The 27,405-nt window shown below is 41.4% G+C and overlaps 1 protein-coding gene across 4 annotated transcripts in view; it reads left to right on the top strand.

The window, feature by feature from the left end:
• CDH12 (cadherin 12) overlaps positions 1–27,405 on the top strand; it is a 1,227,746-nt gene that overhangs the window by 767,638 nt on the left and 432,703 nt on the right. Inside the window, exon 1 of one of the 4 annotated variants that reach the window (XM_068236732.1) lies at positions 17,905–17,947. The exons of the other annotated variants lie outside the window; for them this stretch is intronic. The gene's annotated coding sequence lies outside the window, so the exon portion shown is untranslated. Of the gene's footprint in view, positions 1–17,904; positions 17,948–27,405 lie in introns of those variants that run through there. 4 annotated transcript variants of the gene reach the window in all.

Here is a 27,405-nt window from a genome sequence, read left to right as displayed (position 1 = left end):
ATTATGATCTAGAAACACTTTTGGAGAGTGGTTAGATTTTCCAGGATTGAATTTCAGAAACAGTTTCTACCCTTGGCAAGTATGGATTTTCTTTATGTGCCCTCAAAGAGGTTGCCATTGGAGAAACCCAATATTCTCCTTAGTACCAATGTTAATATCTTTCTCACTGTCACTCCCAGTGTGTCCTGTTTTGTAAAATCTGAAGAAGCCCAAATACTAATTATATAAAAACCTTAACATCTAACAATCCTCATCATTTTCGATAAGAAAAGGACATATAAAAACCCACAATAGACAAAATAATTGTATTACTAGGCCTTCTATACAGTCTGGTCATCTCAGCCAAGCTTACTTAGGCAAACTATCATACCCCCTGAAAAAAATTATACATTTTATCCATCAAATGCACCAAAATGCTTTAGGGGATGCGATGAGTGATGACAGACTTTTTTTTTCAGTTTGTGGACATGACCCATAATGCAAAGAATACAGCCCAAAACCTGTAATATTCTCTCCCTACTTTTACAGATGCAATTGACTATAAATTCATCCTTTCCTTGTTAAATTTGCATATCCTGGAGCTTTTTCTAAGTTAACTGAAATTTGCCATTTTTGGTAGACTGAATAAAACTGCTTTATGGGGAACAAGCCACCACAATGAGGGGAATGGCTTGGTTTTTAGAGCCCTCCCTTTTATATCAGATGCATGTTGCAGGTGCCTGCTTTCTTCGCTCCTTATTGCCATGGCAACGACTACTACAATAAAGATCAGAGTAAATTCTGATTTCGAAAATATAACTAAAGTACAGATTAATAAAAAGTCAAGCTATATGCCAATGACCTATTTTTTCTACTGTTTTTGATCTTGGTAGCTCATTGCAGGGGGCTGTATTTCGGATAAATTAAATTAATTTTTGTATTTGTGCATAATTAAGTTCAAATCCAGCATTATGTCTATTGATGTATTTGACCTTACATGAGAGGATGCCTCCTCTCCTCTGCTGTGTGTCGGCTTCTTCACTTATAAGGACATTAAAATTGTTAAGCAGCCAAATGAATTCTACAATCTTAACAAGTCTCCATGTTTTGCATATAATAAACTAAGAATGCAGAAAAGGAAAATACTCCCTATTAATGCCATGGGACGCATAGAACGTGTCAAGATGTTTTTATCACACAGGTTACGCCCAGGTACTTGGAAAGCACTTATCTTTTTCTCTGTCAAATCGCTTTTGTTTTTTGTTGTTTTTTACAAGTCTACAGAGCAAATTTCTAGGTTATTATTATTATATTATGGAGTGGTGAAAGGCATCCTACTAATATAATAAATGGGAAAGTTCGGATGTTTGGATGTTTGGATGTTTGGATGTTTGGATGTTTGTTACTCGATCACGCAAAAACGGCTGAACGGATTTGAATGAAATTTGGCACACACATAGTACATTACCTGGAATAAAGTATAGGATACTTTTTATTCCCATAACCAAAAAGAGACAAATACAACTTTCACTGGAAAATGTAAACTGCAGACATTCTTACACTGTTACACTGGAGTAGTGTTGGGCGAACAGTGTTCGCCACTGTTCGGGTTCTGCAGAACATCACCCTGTTCGGGTGATGTTCGAGTTCGGCCATATGACCGAACTAAGAGCGCATGGCCGAACGTTACCCGAACGTTTGGCTAGCGCTGTGATTGGCCGAACGGGTCACGTGTAGTGTTGGGCGAACATCTAGATGTTCGGGTTCGGGCCGAACATAGCCGCGATGTTCGGGTGTTCGAGCCAAACTCCGAACATAATGGAAGTCAATGGGGACCCGAACTTTCGTGCTTTGTAAAGCCTCCTTATATGCTACATACCCCAAATTTACAGGGTATATGCACCTTGGGAGTGGGTACAAGAGGAAAAAAATTTAGCAAAAAGAGCTTATAGTTTTTGAGAAAATCGATTTTAAAGTTTCAAAGGAAAAACTGTCTTTTAAATGCGGGAAATGTCTGTTTTCTTTGCACAGGTAACATGCTTTTTGTCGGCATGCAGTCATAAATGTAATACATATAAGAGGTTCCAGGAAAAGGGACCGGTAACGCTAACCCAGCAGCAGCACACGTGATGGAACAGGAGGAGGGTGGCGCAGGAGGAGAAGGCCACGCTTTGAGACACAACAACCCAGGCCTTGCATGAGGACAAGAAGCGTGCGGATAGCAATTTGCGTTTTGTCGCCATGCAGTCATAAATGTAATACAGATGAGAGGTTCAATAAACAGGGACCGGAAACGCTAACCCATCACAAATGTTCATTGTTCATGTTACTTGGTTGGGGTCCGGGAGTGTTGCGTAGTCGTTTCCAATCCAGGATTGATTCATTTTAATTTGAGTCAGACGGTCTCCATTTTCTGTGGAGAGGCGGATACGCCGATCTGTGACAATGCCTCCGGCAGCACTGAAACAGCGTTTCGACATAACGCTGGCTGCCGGGCAAGCCAGCACCTCTATTGCGTACATTGCCAGTTTGTGCCAGGTGTCTAGCTTCGATACCCAATAGTTGAAGGGTGCAGATGGATTGTTCAACACAGCTACGCCATCTGACATGTAGTCCTTGACCATCTTCTCCAGGCGATCGGTGTTGGAGGTGGATCTGCACGCTTGCTGTTCTGTGTGCTGCTGCATGAGTGTCAGAAAATGTTCCCACTCCAAGGACACTGCCGATACCATTCCCTTTTGGGCACTAGCTGCGGCTTGTGTTGTTTGCTGCCCTCTAGTGTTGGGCGAACAGTGTTCGCCACTGTTCGGGTTCTGCAGAACATCACCCTGTTCGGGTGATGTTCGGGTTCGGCCGAACACCTCACGGTGTTCGGCCAAACTGTTCGGCCATATGGCCGAACTAAGAGCGCATGGCCGAACGTTACCCGAACGTTCGGCTAGCACTGTGATTGGCCGAACGGGTCACGTGTAGTGTTGGGCGAACATCTAGATGTTCGGGTTCGGGCCGAACATGGCCGAACTCCGAACATAATGGAAGTCAATGGGGACCCGAACTTTCGTGCTTTGTAAAGCCTCCTTATATGCTACATACCCCAAATTTACAGGGTATGTGCACCTTGGGAGTGGGTACAAGAGGAAAAAATTTTTAGCAAAAAGAGCTTATAGTTTTTGAGAAAATCGATTTTAAAGTTTCAAAGGGAAAACTGTCTTTTAAATGCGGGAAATGTCTGTTTTCTTTGCACAGGTAACATGCTTTTTGTCGGCATGCAGTCATAAATGTAATACATATAAGAGGTTCCAGGAAAAGGGACCGGTAACGCTAACCCAGCAGCAGCACACGTGATGGAACAGGAGGAGGGTGGCGCAGGAGGAGAAGGCCACGCTTTGAGACACAACAACCCAGGCCTTGCATGAGGACAAGAAGCGTGCGGATAGCAATTTGCATTTTGTCGCCATGCAGTCATAAATGTAATACAGATGAGAGGTTCAATAAACAGGGACCGGAAACGCTAACCCATCACAGATGTTCATTGTTCATGTTACTTGGTTGGGGTCCAGGAGTGTTGCGTAGTCGTTTCCAATCCAGGATTGATTCATTTTAATTTGAGTCAGACGGTCTGCATTTTCTGTGGAGAGGCGGATACGCCGCCAATCTGTGACGATGCCTCCGGCAGCACTGAAACAGCGTTCCGACATAACGCTGGCTGCCGGGCAAGCCAGCACCTCTATTGCGTACATTGCCAGTTTGTGCCAGGTGTCTAGCTTCGATACCCAATAGTTGAAGGGTGCAGATGGATTGTTCAACACAGCTACGCCATCTGACATGTAGTCCTTGACCATCTTCTCCAGGCGATCGGTGTTGGAGGTGGATCTGCACGCTTGCTGTTCTGTGTGCTGCTGCATGGGTGTCAGAAAATGTTCCCACTCCAAGGACACTGCCGATACCATTCCCTTTTGGGCACTAGCTGCGGCTTGTGTTGTTTGCTGCCCTCATGGTCGTCCTGGGTTTGCGGAAGTCAGTCTGTCGGCGTACAACTGGCTTAAGGAGGGGGAGGATGTCAATCTCCTCTCTAAAGTCTCCACAAGGGCCTGCTGGTATTCTTCCATTTTGACCTGTCTGGCTCTTTCTTCAAGCAGTTTTGGAACATTGTGTTTGTACCGTGGATCCAGAAGGGTATAAACCCAGTAATTGGTGTTGTCCAGAATGCACACAATGCGTGGGTCGCGTTCAATGCAGTCCTAGGCCGAAGAGGTCATAGCCTAGGGTCACAAAACCTGTTTATTTGGGCAATTTCAATGGTGGCGAGTCTGACGTACATAAATCGCAGCAATGGCCATTAGCAACGTCTGAATCTCACGAAATGTCTCATGCAGGTAGAAGACATATTGTTAGACTTGGGCTCCAAAGATGGGGTCCCTACATCTCTGCAAACCAGAGTTACAGGGCTGCAAATGTGGTAAAATCCCCCATAGGCTTTCATTGGGCCTCCTATTTACAGTTCCAAAATCTCACATCTTTTCAAAGGGCAATTACTCAGCAGTGGCAAATTTTCTAGCATTGTAGGGACCCTTAGGGGGAACATTACTGGTGAGTTTCGGGCCCCTAGGCCGAAGAGGTCATAGCCTAGGGTCACAAAAACCTGTTTATTTGGGCTATTTCAATGGTAGTGATGGTGACGTACATAAATCGCAGCAATGGCCGTTAGCAAAGTCTGAATCTCACGAAATGTCTCATGCAGGTAGAAGACATATTGTTAGACTTGGATTCCAAAGATGGGGTCCCTACATCTCTGCAAACCAGAGTTACAGGGGTCCAAAATTGGTAAAATCCCCCATAGGATTGCATTGCCTCCCTATTTCACTTTCCAAAATCTCACATCTTTTCAAAGGGCAATGGCTCAGCAGTACCAAATTTTCTAGCATTGTAGGGACCCTTAGGGGGAACATGACTGGTGAGTTTCGGGCCCCTAGGCCGAAGAGGTCATAGCCTAGGGTCACAAAAACCTGTTTATTTGGGCTATTTCAATGGTAGTGATGGTGGCGTACATAAATCGCAGCAATGGCCGTTAGCAAAGTCTGAATCTCACGAAATGTCTCATGCAGGTAGAAGACATATTGTTAGACTTGGATTCCAAAGATGGGGTCCCTACATCTCTGCAAACCAGAGTTACAGGGGTCCAAAATTGGTAAAATCCCCCATAGGATTGCATTGCCTCCCTATTTCACTTTCCAAAATCTCACATCTTTTCAAAGGGCAATGGCTCAGCAGTACCAAATTTTCTAGCATTGTAGGGACCCTTAGGGGGAACATGACTGGTGAGTTTCGGGCCCCTAGGCCGAAGAGGTCATAGCCTAGGGTCACAAAAACCTGTTTATTTGGGCTATTTCAATGGTAGTGATGGTGGCGTACATAAATCGCAGCCATGGCCGTTAGCAACGTCTGAATCTCACGAAATGTCTCATGCAGGTAGAAGACGTATTGTTAGACTTGGAATTTCAAAGATGGGGTCCCTACATCTCTGCAAACCAGAGTTACAGGGGTCCAAAATTGGTAAAATCCCCCATAGGATTGCATTGCCTCCCTATTTCACTTTCCAAAATCTCACATCTTTTCAAAGGGCAATGGCTCAGCAGTACCAAATTTTCTAGCATTGTAGGGACCCTTAGGGGGAACATGACTTGTGAGTTTCGGGCCCCTAGGCCGAAGAGGTCATAGCCTAGGGTCACAAAAACCTGTTTATTTGGGCTATTTCAATGGTAGTGATGGTGGCGTACATAAATCGCAGCCATGGCCGTTAGCAACGTCTGAATCTCACGAAATGTCTCATGCAGGTAGAAGACATATTGTTAGACTTGGATTCCAAAGATGGGGTCCCTACATCTCTGCAAACCAGAGTTACAGGGGTCCAAAATTGGTAAAATCCCCCATAGGATTTTATTGGGCCTCCTATTTACCGTTCCAAAATCTCACACCATTTCAAAGGGCAATGGCTCAGTCAGCAGTGGCCCGAAACTCACCAGTCATGATCCCCCTAAGGGTCCCTACAATGCTAGAAAATTTGGTACTGCTGAGCCATTGCCCTTTGAAAAGATGTGAGATTTTGGAAAGTGAAATAGGGAGGCAATGCAATCCTATGGGGGATTTTACCAATTTTGGACCCCTGTAACTCTGGTTTGCAGAGATGTAGGGACCCCATCTTTGGAATCCAAGTCTAACAATATGTCTTCTACCTGCATGAGACATTTCGTGAGATTCAGACTTTGCTAACGGCCATTGCTGCGATTTATGTACGCCACCATCACTACCATTGAAATAGCCCAAATAAACAGGTTTTTGTGACCCTAGGCTATGACCTCTTCGGCCTAGGAGCCCGAAACTCACCAGTCATGTTCCCCCTAAGGGTCCCTACAATGCTAGAAAATTTGGTACTGCTGAGCCATTGCCCTTTGAAAAGATGTGAGATTTTGGAAAGTGAAATAGGGAGGCAATGCAATCCTATGGGGGATTTTACCAATTTTGGACCCCTGTAACTCTGGTTTGCAGAGATGTAGGGACCCCATCTTTGGAATCCAAGTCTAACAATATGTCTTCTACCTGCATGAGACATTTCGTGAGATTCAGACTTTGCTAACGGCCATTGCTGAGATTTATGTACGCCACCATCACTACCATTCAAATAGCCTTAATAAACAGGTTTTTGTGACCCTAGGCTATGACCTCTTCGGCCTAGGGGCCCGAAACTCACCAGTCATGTCCCCCCTAAGGGTCCCTACAATGCTAGAAAATTTGGTACTGCTGAGCCATTGCCCTTTGAAAAGATGTGAGATTTTGGAAAGTGAAATAGGGAGGCAATGCAATCCTATGGGGGATTTTACCAATTTTGGACCCCTGTAACTCTGGTTTGCAGAGATGTGGGGACCCCATCTTTGGAATCCAAGTCTAACAATATGTCTTCTACCTGCATGAGACATTTCGTGAGATTCAGACTTTGCTAACGGCCATTGCTGCGATTTATGTACGCCACCATCACTACCATTGAAATAGCCCAAATAAACAGGTTTTTGTGACCCTAGGCTATGACCTCTTCGGCCTAGGGGCCCGAAACTCACCAGTCATGTTCCCCCTAAGGGTCCCCACAATGCTAGAAAATTTGGTACTGCTGAGCCATTGCCCTTTGAAAAGATGTGAGATTTTGGAAAGTGAAATAGGGAGGCAATGCAATCCTATGGGGGATTTTACCAATTTTGGACCCCTGTAACTCTGGTTTGCAGAGATGTAGGGACCCCATCTTTGGAATCCAAGTCTAACAATATGTCTTCTACCTGCATGAGACATTTCGTGAGATTCAGACTTTGCTAACGGCCATTGCTGAGATTTATGTACGCCACCATCACTACCATTGAAATAGCCCAAATAAACAGGTTTTTGTGACCCTAGGCTATGACCTCTTCGGCCTAGGGGCCCGAAACTCACCAGTCATGTTCCCCCTAAGGGTCCCTACAATGCTAGAAAATTTGGTACTGCTGAGCCATTGCCCTTTGAAAAGATGTGAGATTTTGGAAAGTGAAATAGGGAGGCAATGCAATCCTATGGGGGATTTTACCAATTTTGGACCCCTGTAACTCTGGTTTGCAGAGATGTAGGGACCCCATCTTTGGAATCCAAGTCTAACAATATGTCTTCTACCTGCATGAGACATTTCGTGAGATTCAGACTTTGCTAACGGCCATTGCTGAGATTTATGTACGCCACCATCACTACCATTGAAATAGCCCAAATAAACAGGTTTTTGTGACCCTAGGCTATGACCTCTTCGGCCTAGGGGCCCGAAACTCACCAGTCATGTTCCCCCTAAGGGTCCCTAGAATGCTAGAAAATTTGGTACTGCTGAGTAATTGCCCTTTGAAAAGATGTGAGATTTTGGAACTGTAAATAGGAGGCCCAATGAAAGCCTATGGGGGATTTTACCAAATTTGGAGCCCTGTAACTCTGGTTTGCAGAGATGTAGGGAACCCATCTTTGGAGCCCAAGTCTAACAATATGTCTTCTATCTGCATGAGACATTTCGTGAGATTCAGACGTTGCTAACGGCCATTGCTGCGATTTATGTACGTCAGACTCGCCACCATTGAAATTGCCCAAATAAACAGGTTTTGTGACCCTAGGCTATGACCTCTTCGGCCTAGGACTGCATTGAACACGACCCACGCATTGTGCGCATTCTGGACAACACCAATTACTGGGTTTATACCCTTCTGGATCCACGGTACAAACACAATGTTCCAAAACTGCTTGAAGAAAGAGCCAGACAGGTCAAAATGGAAGAATACCAGCAGGCCCTTGTGGAGACTTTAGAGAGGAGATTGACATCCTCCCCCTCCTCTAGCCAGTTGTACGCCGACAGACTGACTTCCGCAAACCCAGGACGACCAGGAGGGCAGCAAACAACACAAGCCGCAGCTAGTGCCCAAAAGGGAATGGTATCGGCAGTGTCCTTGGAGTGGGAAAATTTTCTGACACCCATGCAGCAGCACACAGAACAGCAAGCGTGCAGATCCACCTCCAACACCGATCGCCTGGAGAAGATGGTCAAGGACTACATGTCAGATGGCGTAGCTGTGTTGAACAATCCATCTGCACCCTTCAACTATTGGGTATCGAAGCTAGACACCTGGCACAAACTGGCAATGTACGCAATAGAGGTGCTGGCTTGCCCGGCAGCCAGCGTTATGTCGGAACGCTGTTTCAGTGCTGCCGGAGGCATCGTCACAGATCGGCGGCGTATCCGCCTCTCCACAGAAAATGCAGACCGTCTGACTCAAATTAAAATGAATCAATCCTGGATTGGAAACGACTACGCAACACTCCCGGACCCCAACCAAGTAACATGAACAATGAACATCTGTGATGGGTTAGCGTTTCCGGTCCCTGTTTATTGAACCTCTCATCTGTATTACATTTATGACTGCATGGCGACAAAATGCAAATTGCTATCCGCACGCTTCTTGTCCTCATGCAAGGCCTGGGTTGTTGTGTCTCAAAGCGTGGCCTTCTCCTCCTTCGCCACCCTCCTCCTGTTCCATCACGTGTGCTGCTGCTGGGTTAGCGTTACCGGTCCCTTTTCCTGGAACCTCTTATATGTATTACATTTATGACTGCATGCCGACAAAAAGCATGTTACCTGTGCAAAGAAAACAGACATGTCCCGCATTTAAAAGACAGTTTTCCCTTTGAAACTTTAAAATCGATTTTCTCAAAAACTATAAGCTCTTTTTGCTTAATTTTTTTTCCTCTTGTACCCACTCCCAAGGTGCACATACCCTGTAAATTTGGGGTATGTAGCATGTAAGGAGGCTTTACAAAGCACAAAAGTTCGGGTCCCCATTGACTTCCATTATGTTCGGAGTTCGGGTCGAACACCCGAACATCGCGGCCATGTTCGGCCTGTTCGGCCCGAACCCGAACATCTAGATGTTCGCCCAACACTAGCGGCAAGCTGAGATCGGTTCTGGGGCGGTGTTCATGCGACCTCGTGGTCGCGTTCCTCTTCCGCATTGCGTAACTTCCGGCGGGTAGGCTGGAGTACGCTCTTTATGCCGATCGTCTCCATGATCTTTGCTCCCCGCCCACCGTAGACGTCATAGGTGGTATAAGGAAGAAGCGCGGGCTGTAATGGCAGCTGCAGTGGAGACGGCGTTTTGTGTTGCACATAAATATGTCAACAACAGACAAGACGGACAGCGCCTCAGCCGCCCAGAAGGTGAGATAGCTGGGTTAATCTCTTTCTGTGGCACCTTATGCTTTTTACTGTGGGTATGCAAGATACGAGGTTTGGTTAAAAGCAGATGTTATAATGTTACTTTTTAAACAGCATGTTCTTTCTGTGCATAGAATATGTTTGTGTTTATATTGCAGGCAAAAACAGGAGAGTCTTCAGACAGACCTAAGCCTCCTACATACAAAAGATGCCCTGTTTGTAACATTAAGATCCCTTTGCCATATGCAAAAACTTTATGTCAATTATGTATGGAAAAGGTGTTAGGCGAACAGCCTAGTTCCTCTATTCAGGACACTTTGCAGGCTTTCAGAGAAGAAATCAATGCATCTCTGGCCTCATTTAAATCCTCCCTGACAGAGGCTGGTACATCTACTGCAAAAGAGGTTTCTATACCTACTTTGCCAGAGAAAGACGGGCAGGATCAGATAGAAGGTCAGAATAGTTCAGAGGAATCAGATTCCAGGGAACTAGAGTCTGACATATCTTCAAGGTTTAAGTTCCGCATTGAAGATACTGAGACACTAATTGCAGCAATTAATGATACTTTAGAGTTAAATAAAGAGGTAGCTTCCACATTGTCACTACATGATCAATTGTACAAGGGTATGGAAGAGAAGGAAGGTCTAGTGTTTCCGGTTCACAAATCGATTACTCAATCAATTGTGAAAGAATGGAATGAGCCCGAGAAGAGATTATTACTGTCAAAAGCTGTTAAAAGGAGGTTTCCGTTTGCGGCTAATGATACGATTCTTTGGGATAAATGCCCAAAACTGGATACTCCCTTTTCTCAAGTAACTAAACAAGGGGATTTAGCTTTTGAGGATTTAGGGGATTTAAAGGATCTAATCGATAAAAAAATCGATGCTTATTTAAAAAGATCTTGGGAAGCCAGTGCGGCTACATTTAGACCAGCGGTCGCATCCACGTGTGTGTCCAGGACACTTGACCTGTGGATAAACCAGTTGAAAGCCAGTATCTTGGCGGGAGCTCCTATGGAACAGCTGTTGAATTCCATTACTATATTGACAAAGGCTGCTGCTTATTTGGCAGATGCCTCGGCGGAGATTGTTAGGTTCACGGCAAGGACAACAGCCTTGGTGAATGTAGGCCGCAGGGCTTTATGGTTAAAGACCTGGGATGGGAATCTAACATAAAAAAATAGGCTTTGTGGGGTTCCGTTTTCAGGTGATCTTTTGTTTGGACCAGAGCTGGATTCAGCTCTGGAAAGAACGGCTAACAAAAAGAAGGTTTTTCCGAAAAAAACAGAAAACAACTCCTAAAAAGAGGTTTTTTCGTAAACCAGGCAATGATCAGAAAGAATCCTTTAAGGATCAGAGAAGGGGCAGGAAATGGATGTTTGATAAATCAGGGAAAGGAGGTTTTAAGTCTAAAATTTCTGAGACACAGTCCAAGCCACAATGACTCGTTCTTGGCGGTAGGAGCGAGATTAAAGTTCTTTGCTCAAAAATGGTCTCTGATGTCAGAGAGTCCATTTATCAGACAACTGATAAGATTTGGTTATCGGATAGAATTTGCGACTCCTCCTCCGTCAAGATTTGTTATAACAAAAAATCCAAGAGACCCAGGTCTACTTCCAGAGATTCTCAAAATCCTAGAAAACATGTTAAGTCAGAAAGTGATTCGAAAGATTCCAAAAGCGGAACAAAAAAAGGGTTTTTACTCAACAGTGTTTGTTGTAAAGAAACCATCGGGCAAGTACAGACTGATTTTAAATTTGAAAAGTCTAAACCCATTTATGAAAAAGAAATAATTCAGAATGGAGTCAATTTTTTTCAATAAGGGATCTTTTGTTTCCAGGAGCCTTTATGGCATCTCTAGATCTCAAAGACGCGTATTGGCATGTTCCAATTCACTCGCAATCTCAGAGGTTTCTAAGGTTTGCGGTAAAGGTAAACGGAGTTGTAACACATTACCAATTCGTTTGCCTCCCGTTTGGGATCACATCTGCCCCAATAATCTTTACAAAGGTTCTGGGAGAGGCATTAATCCCGTTGAGACAAAGAGCAGTGCAAATCATCCCTTATCTGGATGACTTATTGATCTTGGGAAGGATCATTGATCTTGGGAAGGATCATTTGGAAATCGTCTCAGATCATCTAAAATCTCTTGGATGGATTATAAATTCGGAAAAATCCATGTTGGTACCAAACAAGGAGACTTTGTTTTTAGGAATGATTGTAAATTCAATAAAACAAATGATTTTTCTGCCTCCAGAAAAAGTAATGAATCTAGGATTGGCGGTCCAGTCCTTAATAAATAATCCAGAAGTATCTCTACGAGAGATTTCTTGATTATTGGGTATGATGTCCTCAACAATTGTGGCAGTACCTTGGGCTTTGACACATATCAGACCTCTGCAGAAGTGTCTGTTGGAAAATTGGGACGGTCGTCCTCAAACATTGGATTTCAGGATTACAATTCCACAAATGGTTGTGTCATCTCTGCCTTGGTGGTTGGAGGAATCCAATCTGAGGAAGGGCAGGCTTTGGAAGGAACCTGTAGAGAAAGTCCTAACCACAGGTGCAAGTGCGTGGGGATGGGGAGCTCATATAGGTCACAGAGCATTACAGGGAAGGTGGACCAAGTGGGAATCCCAAAAATCATCAAATTTGAGAGAATTAAGAGCAGTGAAACTAGCTCTAATTCAGATACAGGACGAGATTGCACAGAGTCATGTATTGGTCCAATCGGACAACGTGACAGCTGTGGCGTTTATAAACAAGCAGGGAGGTACAAGATCCCAGTTATTACAGAAAGAGGCAGAACAGATTTTTTCATGGGCAGAAAAGAACATATTGTCATTGAAAGCAGTACACCTCAAGAGTACTTTGAATGTGGAAGCAGACAAGCTGAGTCGGAACCAAGTGTTCTCCTCAGAGTGGTCTCTCAACAAGGAGATCTTTGCTCAGATAATAGGGAAGTAGGGGCTTCCGGATGTGGACCTGCTAGCCACAGAAGAGAATACTCAGGTTCAGAAATTCTTTTCCCTGAATCCAATGGATCACTGTCTAGTAGTAAATGCTTTCAATCAGAGCTGGGATTTCCCGCTTCTATACGCATTTCCTCCACTGAAGCTGATACCAGCGGTACTCAGCAAATGGAGATTCTGTCTAAACCGGCTACTAGTGATTGCTCCTTTTTGGCCAAGGAGGAGTTGGTTCGCAACATTGAAATCCTTGACAGTGGAAGATCCGTGGATACTTCCGAGCAGACCGGATTTGTTGTGTCAGGGTCAGCTTTGGCATCCGAATCCGGATCATTTGAAACTAGCAGTATGGATCCTGAATTGAAGTTGCTGAGAGGTTTGGGAGTATCAGACAAGGTAGCGTCTACTTTGATCAGTAGTCGCAAGGAGGTGACAAGAAAGATATATCTTAAGTATTGGAGAACATTCCATTCTTGGCTGAAAGGTTCAAGATTTAAAAGTTTGTCGGTCCCTGCTGTCTTGGAGTTCCTTCAAGACGGATGGGATAAGAGTATTTCTATCAGTACATTGAAAGTACAAATTGCAGTGCTATCTGCTTTTTCAGGTTGGCCGTTATCTTCATCTCCATTGATTATAAGATTTTTCAAGGCCTTGTCTAGGAAGTCTCCAATTTTTAAACCTTATGTATCCCCATGGGATTTATCTACAGTACTTAAGGGGTTATGTAAGGAACCCTTTGAACCCTTAGGGGATTGTTCTCTTAAATTGCTCACATTGAAAACAGTGTTTTTAGTGGCAATTACGTCGGCTAGAAGAATTAGTGAAATTCAAGCTTTGTCGGTGAAAAGTCCATATTTTCAAGATTTCCAAGATAGAATAGTATTACAAACAGATCCTAAGTTCTGTCCAAAGGTTATGACGAAATTTCATAGATCTCAAGAAATTGTGCTTCTTACGTTCTGTGTTAATCCGGGTTGTGAAAAAGAAAAGATTTTTCACACCTTGGATGTTAGGAGGTGTGTTTTGGAGTATTTAAAAAAGACATCAGAGATTAGGAAGTCTGATTCCTTATTTATTTTATTTTCTGGTAAGACAGCGGATCAGAGAGCTTCAAAGTCTTCTATTGCTAATTGGATAAAGTTAGCTGTTAGCGAAGCATATAAGGCAATGCAGTTAGATGCGCCAGCCTCATTTAAGGCCCATTCAACCAGAGCAGTGGCATCATCATGGGCAAATAATGCAGGGGCCTCGCCAGAGCAAATCTGCAAAGCGGCAACATGGTCAAGTTTCTCAACTCTTATTCGCCATTACCGAATTGATGCAATGTCGGCTCATGACCAAGCATTTGGAAGAAAGATTCTCCAAGCGGTGGTCCCACCCTAAGGTTGTATTACTTGTTAATCGTCTCACCTTGCCCTGAAGGATTGTGGGAAAAAATCAGAGTTAGTACCTGCTAACGCTGTTTTGAACAATCCTTCAGGGCAACGATCCCACCCGGGTGTTATTGTCTATGTCAGATAGTGGCACGTATGTGGGTTAGTGGAGGTTCACCTGTCGGGTACTTGGTATAAAAGCACTGAGGGTGGACTAACCATGTGATTGTTTTATAGGGGAAGTGCTGCTTGTTCCTGCGTTGGGTGGAGCTGCGTCTCACCTTGCCCTGAAGGATTGTTCAAAACAGCGTTAGCAGGTACTATCTCTGATTTTTCGGGAATATCTTTATAAAGAATAAAAGCCTTGCTGAGAGTCTCCCATGAAGTGATAGGCTAGTCCAAAGCCTGTCACTTCTGTCAGATTTCTACTACCTGCTGTAAGTGACAGCAACATAGGAGAAAAGTAATTTATAGCTCATTTTACTCTGGAAAAAAAGTACTTCTTATTTGTATATGTTTTCACATATTTTAAATATTAGTTTTTCGCTGTAGTGCCCCTTTAAGGTTTTTTTTAAAGTAATCTAGATCTTAAAGGCAGACATATCATTACATTTGTTATGCCTGAAATATAAACAGGTCATAGTCCAAGTTCTTAAACAGTTTGCACAGCATACTGCACAATAAGGACAGCAATGTTGGCTAATAAACTTGTTTTTACATCCTAAAAACATGTCAATGGTCCTTGGCATCCATTGTTGGTCTGGTACATAAAATAGTGGATATTTTTGTTGATTAGCTAAGGTACTCTGAGCCCAATGGCGAGTTTTACATTGAACCCCCTCAGGCACTCTATACTGAACAATTAATATGGTGCACCTAAACCAGTCAAATTTTATGGTGCCTTCTACATATTGTGTCATTCTCGTTACATGATTACATCCAACACAAAAAAATAGAGAGCAAAATGCCCCCCCAATAGAGCAAATACCATGGACTCGCATATGTGTAAGAAAAGTGTCTAAATATGCTTTTGAGTTGGGTCTCCCAGCTGTTTCCATATTCTCCAATAAGTAAATATCCATTTTATAAAGGTGGTTCTCCCTGAAAGAAATCAAAGGGATTTCAAAATTAACACAAAAAAATTTACAATTAAAAAAAAGTACCAAAAAGTTGGTGAGAAGGTGCTATCAAAATTATTCTTGCTTGCTGTTGGTTTAAAAGGCAATTTATAGACAAGTTTGAAAATATCACCTAGGAGAAATCGTAGGAGAAAACCTGAATTGCATATGGGCCCAGCTGTCTCTAAGACTTTTCACTGTAGTAGAGCCCTTATCACTGATAGATTAGTGTAAAGGGGGCTTTACATGGGATAGACTATAGTAAATGGGGCTGGATTACTACAGATTACACTTTTTAAGCCATTTTGTCATCTCCATCCATACCTACAGAATGGCCTTATTAAAGCACCAAAGTTCAAACAGATCTGGGTCTCCACCTGCGTTTTTATTCACAAGCCTCAATGAACAAACATACACAGCATTTTGGTCACCTTTATCAAGTTCTAAACATTATCAGCCATTTAACTGCACTTCATTTGATTTTATAAGAATCCTTTTGTAATATAAACAAAAGTTTGCTTTCCTAAAACAGAAAGAATTTGCGATAATTCAGGTTAGAGTGAGCTCGAGATGTCTCCCAGGCACCACTGCTGAATATATGCAAATTAACCATTGTACCCTTAGAAGCTAAACACACCTCCAGAACCGCTGGAATGCAATGATGTGTCAGCTTGTTAATGTGTACAGAGCCATAATAATCCAACATGCATACAGGCTGTTTCGGATTGTTTGATCCTCATCAGTGCATGGCATGGATTAATTTTGGCTCTATGGAGTAGGGCTTGTAAATCCGAGAGGCACAGACTAACCAGGAAACTCATGGTGACCCAAAACTCATTGGGGTGTGTAAGGGACTACAATGGTCCTAAAAGCCCCCTTACTAAGATGTTAAGAAAAACAAAAGTTTGCTTTCCTAAAACAGAAAGAATTTGCGATAATTCAGGTTAGAGTGAGCTCAAGATGTCTCCCAGGCACCACTGCTGAATATATGCAAATTAACCATTGTACACTTAGAAGCTAAACACACCTCCAGAACCGCTGGAACGCAATGATGTGTCAGCTTGTTAATGTGTACAGAGCCATAATAATCCAACATGCATACAGGCTGTTTCGGATTGTTTGATCCTCATCAGTGCATGGCATGGATTAATTTTGGCTCTATGGAGTAGGGCTTGTAAATCCGAGAGGCACAGACTAACCAGCAAGCTCATGGTGACCCAGAACTCATTGGGGTGTGTAAGGGACTACAATGGTCCTAAAAGCCCGCTTACTAAGATGTTAAGAAAAACAAAAGTTTGCTTTCCTAAAACAGAAAGAATTTGCAATAATTCAGGTTAGAGTGAGCTCAAGATGTCTCCCAGGCACCACTGCTGAATATATGCAAATTAACCATTGTACCCTTAGAAGCTAAACACACCTCCAGAACCGCTGGAATGCAATGATGTGTCAGCTTGCTAATGTGTACAGAGCCATAATAATCCAACATGCATACAGGCTGTTTCGGATTGTTTGATCCTCATCAGTGCATGGCATGGATTAATTTTGGCTCTATGGAGTAGGGCTTGTAAATCCGAGAGGCACAGACTAACCAGCAAGCTCATGGTGACCCAGAACCCAGATCCTAAAGGACCATTGTAGTCCCTTACACACCCCAATGAGTTCTGGGTCACCATGAGCTTGCTGGTTAGTCTGTGCCTTTTGTAATATGTAATTGTCCTATTGAATCTTAATAATTTAGGAAAGTTGTGTGCCATCATCAAAAAAAACAAAAAACAAAAAAACAACAATATTACTTTGTGTTTCCCATGCCAAATCATTAACACTAACTAGAGTAGTTTGTTTTGTATGTTAATGATCATGATGATGAGCCGTTCAGCCTAGTTGAAGGTTATACTACTCAGACATGAGGCAGTGGTCCCATGAACCTGGTCTCATATGCTATCATTTTAAACCTAGTAGAAAAACGTCCAGTAGCATAAAGCCTCACAGTACAAAACAGCACTGATCTAATTAGCTAGATAGAACACAAGAATCAAATATGGATTTGGATTAACCTAATCCAAACAGTAAGGCATTACTGTACTCACATGGGTGGCTGAAGGTGGTGAATTCACTGTCTGTGAGCTGCTCCTACGCACTGGCAGGGTGTTTGCTAGTGCTCAGCACAGGCAGCAGAGATCGCTGTGTTCAGATGTGACCCAATGTGTTTTTTTTGCTGGCGGCTAACCGTACTACATGTCAAACTTTGGCATGCGTGGGGACACAAACACTGCCATTCATGTGTATTGTATTGCAGTCGAAAGGCACTCTGTGTCCAGTAGGCAGGAGGCTGTACTGCTCGACAAACATGCAGTTTGTCTAAAAAATGCCTACTATTTCTGTGTATTATAACTTAGTATAATAAAATGTTGAAACAATTAACACCACAAGTAATTGGATGTGAAAATAATATTTTTTTATTTTTTTATTATTGAAGATCTGCTTGAGAGAATAGCCTTTTTTTATTTTAAGCCATTTGCATTAGATCCCATAAAATGTATTCCAAAAAAAAGGATTCACCTTTTTAAAATTCAGTCTTCTATTTTTTATTTCAATGTGCTCCCAGAAATACTTTTACATCAACATCATATATTATGGATGGTTACAGAATACATAACACATGCTTTACTACTCCTCATTCTTTTCGCTTTTCAGATTAAATATTGTATCTATCTTCTCCATTTGGCGCATGAAATATTGAAAAGTGAAGGTAGGAAACACTGAGGCAAATTACAAGCCTTGACATGTCAAGGGACATTGATGGGAAGATAAGAAAGAGAACAGCTTAATTGGCTGCCAATGGTTTCATGGCTGGCACAGTAATGGTAAAACACATTGCTGTATATAAGACACTATTTTAGATTTATATACTGCTAAGTAAAACAAAAAAAAATATGTACATTGAAGAATCAGCAGTGGCATCTGAAATATAATTGCTTCAATATTTGGTAATGTGAAAGTCATAAAATCCTAATTTGACTGTCCTGGCCGCTCTCTGAATATCCTACAAGCAATAATAGTACCTACACATTCTGCTTTTTTAAAAGACAATATAATTCGGTTGGAACAAACAATAAAGAAAGAAATACACAGAGGGAGAAATGACAATAATTTATTATCTGTATTACAAAGAAGATTTTAAATAACAGATTTCAGAGGCGCTAAGAAGGAGCTCACACTCAATCAACCAGCCTGCAAGACAATGTTGTCAGATTGACCTGAGGAAGCAGGCAAGACCCGACAAAATGTGTTGTCTATTTTAGTGCTTGAATAAAACTTGAGTCTATTTCTTTAGAAGAGTAAGATCCACTACCTCACCCTTCTAAGCTGTTTCTAAATGTTTTATATATACCAGGCACCTCCAATAGTGCCTTTGCAAATCGTAACACACCAAAGTTGGTAGTTAGTAATTTTTTAAGTTTTTTACCTTAAAGTGCTTCAAAGGAGTTCTTGAACCAGTTCCCGTGTAACAGACCTGTAAAAAAATGAGCAGGAACAGTTCTGTACCCGTAAGCTCTGACGGTGGTTGCAACCCACCTTTGTGAGTATAATATAAGAATATTGTTATAGACTTGCCAATTGATCCATAGATACTGCATCATTTGGCTACTGGCCTTTCTTATTTTTTTAAAGGTTCCTGGAGCCCAAGCAACCCCCAGAATGAATCATCTTTTGATTTCAGCGTTAAGTGTTTGGAATGGTTACAAAACAGAGAAGCATTGTGCACAATTCTTATTCAAAGTCTCAAGTAAATGGGATTACTAAGTACAGGGTGAGATGTAGATCTTTCTGATATATCACTGAACATATTTAAATGATTGCTTTAACAATAGGGACAGGAGTTTGACACAATTATTGATATATACATTATTTCATGCAAGCAACTTTCATGGTTTATTGATTGCTATTAGATTGCAAACTATTATTTTGGCATAGCTATGGTATACAGTGGGTTGCAAAAGTATTCAGCCCCCTTCAAGTTTTCCACATTTTGTTATATTACTGCCACAAACATGAATCAATTTTTTATTGGAATTCCACATAAAAGACCAATACATAGCGGTGTACACGACAGAAGTGGAACGAAAATCATACATGATTCCAAACATTTTTTACAAATAAATAACTGCAAAGTGGTGTGTGTATAATTATTCGGTCCCCTTTGATCTGAGTGCAGTTGCCTATAGACATTGCCTGATGAGTGCTAATGACTAAATTGAGTGCACCTGTGTGAAATCTAATGTCAGTACAAATACAGCTGCTCTGTGAGGGCCTCAGAGGTTGTCTAAGAGAATATTGGGAGCAACAACACAGTGAAGTCCAAAGAACACACAAGACAGGTCAGGGATCAAGTTATTGAGAATTTAAAGCAGGCTTAGGCTACAAAAAGATTTCCAAAGCCTTGAACATCCCACAGAGCACTGTTCAAGCGATCATTCAGAAATGGAAGGAGTATGGCACAACTGTAAACCTACCAAGACAAGGCCATCCACCTAAACTCACAGGCCGAACAAGGAGAGCGCTGATCAGAAATGCAGTCAAGAGGCCCATGGTGACTCTGGACGAGCTGCAGAGATCTACAGCTCAGGTGGGAGACTCTGTCCATAGGACAACTATTAGTCATGCACTGTAAAAAGTTGGCCTTTATGAAAGAGTGGCAAGAAGAAAACCATTATTAACAGAAAGCATAAGAAGTCCCGTTTGAAGTTTGGCACAAGCCATGTGGGGGACACAGCAACCATGTGGAAGAAGGTGCTCTGGTCAGATGAGACCAAAATGGAACTTTTTGGCCAAAATGCAAAACGCTATGTGTGGCGGAAAACTAACACTGCACATCACTCTGAACACAGCATCCCCACTGTCAAATATGGTGGCGGCAGCATCATGCTCTGGGGGTGCATCTCTTCAACAGGGACAGGAAAGCTGGTCAGAGTTGATGGGAAGATGGATGGAGCCAAATACAGGGCAAACTTGGAAGAAAACCTCTTGGAGACTGCAAAAGACTTGTGACTGGGGCGGAGGTTCACCTTCCAGCAGGACAACGACCCTAAACATAAAGCCAGGGCAACAATGGAAAGGTTTAAAACAAAACATATCTATGTGTTAGAATGGCCCAGTCAAAATCCAGATCTAAATCCAATCGAGAATCTGGGGCAAGATCTGAAAACTGCTGTTCACAAACGCTGTCCATCTAATCTGACTGAGCTGGAGCTGTTTTGCAAAGAAGATTGGGCAAGGATTTCAGTCTCTAGATGTGCAAAGCTGGTAGATACATACCCTAAAAGACTGGCAGCTGTAATTGCAGCAAAAGGTGGTTCTACAAAGTATTGACTCAGGGGGCCGAATAAATACGCATACCCCACTTTGCAGTTATTCATTTGTAAAAAAAATTTGGAATGATGTAAGATTTTCGATCCACTTCTCACATGTACACCACTTTGTATTGGTATTTCACATGGAATTCCAATAAAATTGATGCATGTTTGTGGCAGTAATGTGACAAAATGTGGAAAACTTCGAGGGGGCCGAATACTTTTGCAACCCACTGTATATAGTTTGGTATATAACATAAGCAAGATTGTTAACAGCAAACCCATATGCAGTTATACTGTACAGTACAGCAATTTAATAGGCAAAAAAAAAGTTAAATACCTGCATGAAATTTGAATGCACAAAGGACGCCATCCGTACCCTCCGTGCCGTTTCGCCAGGTCCCTGCTGTTCAATGTCCCCCCGGGCTCCTGACCCCACAGTCCGGGTTGGACTCGCCTGCCTCCACTAAAATGGCCACCGAGCTGGCCACGGCCTGCACAGTCCTCATAGACAAAGTGTGGCTGCGCAGCTCTAGGGCCTCCCCCTCGATACACACTACAGGCGGTCTCCTGTAGCGTGGATTGGGGGGAGGCCCTAGAGCTGCGCAGCTGCACTCGTGTCTATGCAGACTGTGCAGCCGCGGCCAGCTCCGGCGGCCATTTTAGTGGAGGCAGGAGAGCCCGACCTGGGCTGTGGAGTCGGGAGCCGGCCTGGTGGGACATTGAGCAGTGGGTACCCAGTGGAACAGCACGGAGGGTACGGATGGCGTCCTTTGTGTATTCAAATTTCATGCAGGTATTTAACCTTTTTTTTGCCTATTTCGCCTCGTGAGTCCTTTAAGTGACAAGACAATATACTCTGTACAGCGTTGTGGAAGATGCCAGCGCTATATAAATACAAAATAATAATAACCTGCTATAGAGGTTGTTGTCTAGAGGATTAGGAGGATGAGAACCATGGAATACTTGACTTCACTGATCCATGAATGGGAGGGTCAGTTTGGGAAGGTCTGGGACTTCTGGGGTGGATAAGACATCAAACTAGTATGGGATATGATGTGGTGAGCTCTATTTTGGGGTCTGCGATGGTTGGAGGAAAGCATAGCTTATAAGTAAATATTATTATAGTTGTCATACAATGTGGAGGCAGTACTGTATCATGGATCTAATGTTTTCTTGTTGTTTTATTTATTTTGCTTTTTGGTTTGAATATTTGGCGACAATTTTAGGATTGTATGTATATACAATGTTCAGGAAAATTGCAGCCTGTCCGCCCCATTTGGGGCCAGGACTCCTGTTCTGTAACAGATTGACTCTTTAATGTGACCCCTCTTTTGGACAAGAACTGTCCAGTACCAAATGCACTAATATGTATATTTGTCTTTTCTGCCATTGGCTGCCAATAACTAGACTATGATGTTTTAACTTGTGTTCGTAAAGTAGCAGTTTAAATATAGCAGGCTATGATGAAGTCTGCTTCTGCACACCACTAATTCTATACTGTTAAAGAAAAGTTTCAACAAGTGCAACATTCTTGTGCCAAACTTGGCTTTCTTCATTAGAAGCAGAAGGAGCAATGATGCAGAAACCATCTGTTCAGTTTTCTAGTACATGATATAGTCTGTTATTAACCACCTAATACTTACACAGAAAACATAATTACATATTTATAAAAAGATACAGGATACTAATCTCAGTCTTTTGATAGTACTTAAAATCATCTTATACCAGGTTGTACATCTGTAATCAGTGCATTTAGTATTGCATTTAACAAGTAATTCTACATTTAAGCATAACATAACACAATAACAGGTACAATTCCACCAGTGATTATATATATAGTACACATGTCTGTGTTGTATTATTATTATTGTTATAATTATAATTATAATTATTATTATTATTATTATTATTATTATTATTATTATTATTATTTTTAAATCTGTACAGTTAAGTTTTCAAAATACTGTGCACATCTTAAAAGAATGATATATTTTAAGTATGACATTTACACATTCTGGTAGTCTGTGCAAAAATAAAAATAAAAAAAAAATCTAACACTCCCAATGTCAACTTGTATTTTAAAGAATACTATCTATTGGATTCTATCTCCAAATAGCAGAGATATATCATAACAAATGTTGATTCCATAACTGTGGTACTGTGCTATTTTTTTTTCTTTTTTCATTAGAAGGTGCCCCTGTGATTCATTCATACCTCTATGGTAAATTAAACCCTTGCTGAACATAAGCAATAGTTTCTAGGCAGAGATTTTAAATATTTAGGCTAAAATATTCTGCATTTACATGTTAAGCTCCTTCGATTTAATGCACATTAGTGTATTTTTAGACATGAAAACTTCAAAAAGAGTAAGAACAGTAAGTAGTTAGGTTTTGATATAGTGGACTAACTTTTCTTGAAATGTTAACTGAACATTGACATTATTTTATTTATATATTCATACACTATTTTATAGAATATTCCTCATTGATTCACCCGTGTACATGGACTAAAGGTGACCGAGAATTTGTGCATAGGGCAAGCCTGATTGTAGTAATCAGCAATGTTACCTATATTCTACTATCACCTTAACTAACCTCACACTAACCTGTAAATTCTGTTAGAATAATATATATGCAAAGGGGTTACATTTTAAAGAACTTCTGACTTTAATTGTATGAGCCTTTTGTACACAGTAGAGGTTGTACCAAGGCAGGGAGAGAACAGTCTGGTTGCCAAGGAGTGGCAATGAACAGTTATGAATTTGAGGACTCTTGAACAAATAGGAGGGGATAAAGTTTATTAGGATAGAAGAGAAGTGTGCAGCTCACAATGAAGGTGGGCACAGTGTATTTTTATACAAATGAGATGTTGGTATGTGGCAGGTGGTGTCAAAGTCAATACTGCAGTAAGAGCAAAGATAAGTAGTAGATGAGTAAATAGTAAAAAGGTGATTGCAGGAATGTTGAGTAGTGAGATGGACATAATATCTGGGATTATCGAATATCGAAAAATCAGTAGGTGAAGGTTAGGGAACGACACATTAACCTCATTCCTAGTTAGGAGTTTGGGACAGTTGATGTATACTACGCATTGTGATTGTGTTCAATTGTGTTTGTGCTTGTTTGAGTGTGGCTGACATCATCATGGAGTAATGTGGCGTTGTTACGTAATATTCTAGTCCTATTTACCACTGGCTCTACTTTTCAGGGATGAACTTACATGGCCAGAAATTAAACTACATTTAACATCAAAAAATCTAATGTTGTTGTTGTAGAAAAAATTATACCCGTTTAATTGATTACAGACTGGTTTCAGAGTATATCATTTTCTTTTGCTTTTAGTTTATACAATGACCTTTATGTGAGTTATGGTACTCTGGATTAGGGATGGACGGAAATGTCAATTTCCGATTCCGCGGTAAATCCGCATTCCGCCATTGCCAATTACCGATTCCGCTTTCCGCTACCAATTTCCGCATTCCAATGTGGAATTTCCACCGGAAATCGCGGAAATTCCGCCTGACTTTAACATCGATTTTCTCAAAAACTATAAGGTCTTTTTGAAAACTTTTTTTTGCATCTTGTTCAGAAGATTCTGTTTAATAAACCCTGAAAATTTGGTGTTTCTAGGACTTACGGGGGCTTTGCTATTAACCGTTACAGTCGGCGGATGTTTACTGTAATGAAAAATGCAGAAGATAGGCAGATGCAGATTTTCTGCATTTTACATTACAGTAAAAATCCGCCGACTTCAGGGTTTATTAAACCGAATCTTGTGAACAAGATGCAAAAAACGTTTTCAAAAAGACCTTATAGTTTTTGAGAAAATAGATGTTAAAGTCGAGTGGAATTTCCGCGAGATCCGGCGGAAATTTCTGCGATTTCCGGCGGAAATCCGCCTACCGCACTTGCATTACCGATTTCCGCATTCCGATGCGGAAATGCAATTTCCGATCGGAATTTCAGAAATTGCATTTCCGTGGAATCCGAATGAGCATCCCTACTCTGGATATCATTTTAGAAATAGTATGAGCTGATTATATAAAGGTTTTTTCTTAAATTCCTTTTATTGCTTTACATTTTTTTCTTTTGTTTGATCTTAGTACCTATATAATATATTATAGTAACTGCATGATATTAGCGTGCTATTTCATTGTCCTTCTGTAACATGCTGCTTTATTAATAAATAAAGCTAAGAGAAATATGGTGCTTGTAGTGCTTTCGTTTCACTGCTATGGAAAATATTGTCTCTTTCACCCATTAACATTGTTTCCAAATACAGGCGGTCCCCTCCCTACAGGTTCCATTCCAGGGGCTTGATTCACAAAAGAGTGTTAACTGATAGCATGGCCGTGCTATGCAGTTAACACTTTTTTTGTGAATCAAGCCCCTGGAGTTTATTTGTAAGTTGAATTCATTTGTAGTTGAGTCCTATGGTAAAAACCGGTAAACACAGATAAATTGTTTACTTTTGGACAACTCTGGGTTTTGAAATGTAATATAATTAAAAAACAATTTCAATGTGCTTTTAAAGTGTTTTTAACAACCTATAACTGTTTATACTATACTATACTATATTTTAACATATAACAACAAAAATATGACATTAAAATAGTATTGTAGATTTTGTACACAAAAACAACTTTGAAACTTGAGTTGTTTGGAAGTAGGGGACTGTCTATATGGTGCTGATGCACATTGTAATAATGATGCATACTGATGTTAACAAATAAAATAACTGAGAAACTTTTTGAACTAAGTTTTGTCAAAGATTAGGATATATATCACACCATTACTACAATCACCTTTTTAAACCACGGCTATTAAAACTTCTTTAGCAAAAGAATGTACTCAATAATATAAAAAAAACAAAAATGAAGGAACAAACATATGTTGTAGCTGCTATGCAAAACAGGAAATGAAATGAGAAAGTTAAGACATTTTATAGAACATTTTATGCAAGTTTACATTGGTTAAAGGAATACTTAAGTCACCTAAAAAAATGACTTTTACTCACCCGGGGCTCCCCTCAGCCCCCTGCAGCTGAACGGTGCCCTCGCCGTGTCCCTCCAATGCGCCTGGACTCGCCGGTGGCCACTTCCGGTCTGGCCGTCACCGGCCGATAGGCTGGGAACGCGGCTTATTAGCCGCGTTCCCGGACGCAATAGCATTATAGAGGGCGCTATTGCGGCCAGGGACGCAGATAATCAGCCGCGTTCCCAGCCTGTCGGCCGGTGATGGCCAAACCGGAAGTGGCCGCCGGCGAGTCCAGGCGCATCGGAGGGACACGGCGAGGGCACCGTTCAGCTGCAGGGGGCTGAGGGGAGCCCCAGGTGAGTAAAAGTCATTTTTTTTAGGTGACAAGTATTCCTTTAACTGTTAACACCAAGAAAGACGTTCTGCTTCTGTAACAAAACTTTTACAATTACTAAAAGGACAAAAGTGGTGATCTTGTAATAGATTGTCACTACTTGTATCTCCAGTTTTAAATCTGATCACCACTTTTACAATGCCTTATTTACTGATTGGCAGTGGTCAGCACTAATTTTCCAGTGAAAGTTCCTTAAGGTGGTGAACTGAAGCTCCATTCTCTGAAAGTGCTGAAGTTACAACAAACAGAGCCAATTTCAGACTCATTCATTTACATTGTTTATTTATATTGGGGCTGTGTTTTGCCTTTTTAAAACAGACAATCAAGTGTGTAAAAATCAGATTGTTCTCCATTAACACCTGACATGCTAAATTTCTCAAATTAGAGAGAACACCATGTAGCAAGATAAAAAGGTGAATAGCCACTTTGTAATAATTGCCATCACAGATTTCCAGCACAGAGTTCTGCTAAATCTGATAAACAATATTACCCTGCATACAAGTGGAAATATACCAAAAAACCCTTAGGTTACTCCTCACCTAAGTGATGATAGGTAGGTAAGGTCCAAAAATACATCCACCAACACCTAACATACATAAAAAAAGATGCAAGTTAAATGAGTGCGTATTTACGGGCTAGTAGAATATCAGTAAATTTACCAACATTTCACTACAATATCTACTTTTACTGTTAGTAGAATATCAGTAAATTTACTGATATGCTACTATTACTTCATCCTAGCATAACTCTTAAATGAGCCATTCCCTACTTACTGTATGTCTAATCCTACCCCACCTATGCATAACACTATCCACCACCTACCTACTCTTCTTAACACTAACCTTCGTGCTATAATGGACAAGGATTTACAGGTTAGTAGAGTATTGGTAAACTTAAAGTGCATTGACATCTCTTTTAAAAACTCTTAAAAAAGCATTTGTGTAAAATATGTATTTTTTTGGCAAAACTATTGATCCCCTTCCACCATGCCCCTGTCTGGGTTTTTGAACACTTTGCACACATTTTCTAAAGTATTTGTGGCTGCAAAGATGCCCTGAAGGTTTCAAAAGTTTTTATGCCAAAAAATGGGACTTGAGTTCACTGTCCATCATTATTTAGGGACGGAGACTGCGGCACAAATATTTATGGGGAATAGGTTAGTGTTAGGAGTATGTAGAGGGAGGGTTACTAGGGGAAAAGGTTAGGTAAAGTGAAAGTAGAATATTGTTATGATTTCCAATATTCCACTATTGGCTTAACCTGGTGCCCAAATTTGTAGGTGCTCTATTTGAGTGTAGACTTATCTGTATGTTTTTAGGGTATGGGAGGAAACTGGAGTACTGGAAGAAAGGCCACCCTAACACAGGGAGAATATGCAAGCTCCATGCAGATATGTAGGTCTATCCATTACACCTCCACGCCGCTCATTAAAACAACTGACTGGCTGCTTCAAAGTAAACCTGGTGGGAGGAAAAAGTTCTAT

The sequence above is a fragment of the Hyperolius riggenbachi genome, chromosome 5 (assembly GCF_040937935.1).
Source record: "Hyperolius riggenbachi isolate aHypRig1 chromosome 5, aHypRig1.pri, whole genome shotgun sequence".
NCBI lineage: Eukaryota > Metazoa > Chordata > Amphibia > Anura > Hyperoliidae > Hyperolius > Hyperolius riggenbachi.
The sequence above is the reverse complement of the archived record's forward strand: the minus strand, read 5'-3'. Positions and strand labels throughout refer to the sequence as shown.